Consider the following 2,940-nt stretch of genomic DNA (forward strand, 5'->3'; position numbering starts at 1 on the left):
TCTCACTTACAGCTTTGATAGGGTCATTTCTCTCATTTGTAACATCAACACCAAAGTAATCAATTAATTTGGAAACAAGAATAGCATAGGGAAATCTGTAATCAGCCAACCTTTTTGACTTGAGCATGTGTTCATTGACAATGAACACCCAGTTTACCTTAATCTGATTCATGATGCAATATAGGAGAATGAGATCCTCTTCATGTAAGACAGCATGGTTTGTCCCTCTAGGAATCAGTTGCCAAGCTATGATGTATGCTACTAGACGTGGAGTGAGGTTCAAATGCCCTGCATGAAACCTGTTTATACTCTCTGTAGGATTCCTCATGCAATTCTTATAATATTGCAGCTTGTTGAATTCTGAAATTCCACTGGTATTTCCTTTCCCTACTTTTAGTCCAGTATATTTTATTCCAGCCACAGAATTCCATACCTCACTTGTGATCTTCATCTTGGTCCCTTTCACATAAGAGACAACATTCTTCCCATCCAATGTGAGGTTAGTATAAAACACTTTGACCAAGTCAGGATAAACATTAACCGTTAATTCCAGCATCTTTTTCAGTTTCTGGTGCTTCAACACAGCCCTTGTTTCTACCAATTTTTCAGATTTCAGCCAGTTGAAATCCAGCACCTTGGGTATGTTGATCTGCTTCCTGCTTGTCTCATGAATGTAGGCATTGATGCCTTCTTCATTTCCAGCGAACCATCCTTCTAACACACCTTGAGAAGTGGTTTGCTTTCCCTTGCTTTTCTGTTTTTGTCTTGAAGACGAAGCCATGTTTGAACCTGAATTCTTTTCTTGATTTCAAATGGTGAGAATAGAAAGAGAATGGCCAATGTGGGTAGCAAGTATTCACACAGATTTATAGCAGAATAAACGGATTGATATGGCAGTTATGAGTGGATATGCATGAAGATTTATGCTTCTGAATTTGTGCAGAGAATCTTTGAAAATATGCACCAAATCTTTAGGGTCACGATGCATACACTCAAATTCTTTATTGAGCACCCAAACCATCAAATCGGTTACATAACCATGACCAAAACCGTCAAAGGTACAGAGGTTAATGCCCACTAAATCAGTCAAGCAGTCAAAGATCAGAATTTCTCTTTCCTAGTCATCAATGCATATCAGTGCAGAAAATAAACACATTTAATTGCGAATAAACAGATTTAATTTTTCACTACTAGGTACAATTGACATTTATAATACCCAATTCATTAAGCAGAAAATTAAACCTATCTTTGGCTAATGGTTTTGTGAACAAATCAGCAAGTTGTAAATCAGTACCAATGAACTTAATATCACATGTTCCATTAGATATGTGTTCCCTTAGAAAATGATGCCTTATTTCAATGTGTTTGGTTCTTGAATGCATGACAGGATTTTTGGTTAAGTTGATTGCACTTGTATTATCACACAGCAGAGGTATATGGTTAAGTGAGATACCAAAATCATTCAATTGTTGTCTTAGCCATATAGTTTGAGCACAGCAACTCCCTGCTGCAATGTATTCTGCTTCAGCAGTGGAAAGAGCTACACAAGCCTGCTTTTTGCATTGCCATGAGATCAAGCTTGATCCAAGCAAATGACAGGTTCCACTTGTGCTCTTCCTGTCAATTTTGCAACCTGCAAAATCTGAATCAGAATAACTAGTTAAGCTTAATGAAATATTACCTGGATACCACAAGCCAACTTCTTTAGTTCCTTGCAGATACTTCAAAATCCTTTTGACAGCATTGTAGTGTGATTCTTTAGGAGCAGATTGAAACCTTGCACACATGCAGACTGCAAACATTATATCTGGCCTGCTGGCAGTAAGATACAGCAGTGATCCTATGAGTCCTCTGTATTTGGTTTCATCAACAGAAATTCCAGCTTCATCATGATCCAAATGACAGCTTGTTGAGAAGGGTGTGCTGATTGGTTTACACTTGTCCATTTCAAATTTCTTCAGCAGATCCTTGCAATACTTGGCTTGACTTAGGAAAATGCCATCCTTGAGTTGTTTGACCTGCAAGCCTAGAAAATAGTTCAACTCACCCATCATTGACATTTCAAACTCACTCTTCATGACTTTCACGAAAGCTTCACACAATTCTCCATTGTTTGATCCAAAAATGATGTCATCCACATATACTTGGACTAGAATTGAGTCATCTCCTTTCTTCTTAATGAACAAGGTCTTATCTGATGTGCCTCTGTCATAGCCTTGAGAGGTGAGAAAATCACTTAGCCTCTCATACCATTGCCTAGGAGCTTGCTTGAGTCCATAGAGAGCCTTTTGGAGTTTGAACACATATTCTGGATGTTGATGGTCTTCAAAACCTGGTGGTTGTGAGACAAATACCTCTTCATTTATATAGCCATTTAGAAAGGCACTCTTCACGTCCATTTGAAATAGCTTGAACCCTTTGATGCAGGAGAAGGCAAGCAGCAGTCTAACAGCTTCTAACCGAGCCACTGGTGCATATGTCTCATCATAGTCTATTCCTTCTTCTTGATTGTATCCTTTAGCTACAAGCCTAGCCTTGTTTCTGGTGATCACTCCATGCTCATCCATCTTGTTTCTAAATACCCATTTTGTTCCAATCACATTCATCTCAGGTATTCTAGGAACAAGAGTCCAGACCTCATTAAGAGCAAACTGATTCAGTTCCTCTTGCATAGCTAAAATCCAGTTGTTGTCCTTGAGAGCTTCCTTCAAATTCTTGGGTTCAACTTGAGATACAAATGCCATTGCTTCACAGAAATTGTTCAAGGATTTTCTAGTTGACACTCCTTTCTCAATGTTCCCAATGACATTATCAAGGGTTAAGTCTCTTGGGGTTTTCCACTCTTTTGGCAAACCTGCAGCTGTAGTAGATTCTTGTATAGCATGTGTATCAGCAGTATCAAAATGAATCGATTCATTTTGATTTAAAACAGATTTAAAT

This window comes from Phaseolus vulgaris, chromosome 11 (genome assembly GCF_000499845.2).
Source record: "Phaseolus vulgaris cultivar G19833 chromosome 11, P. vulgaris v2.0, whole genome shotgun sequence".
Classification (NCBI taxonomy): domain Eukaryota; kingdom Viridiplantae; phylum Streptophyta; class Magnoliopsida; order Fabales; family Fabaceae; genus Phaseolus; species Phaseolus vulgaris.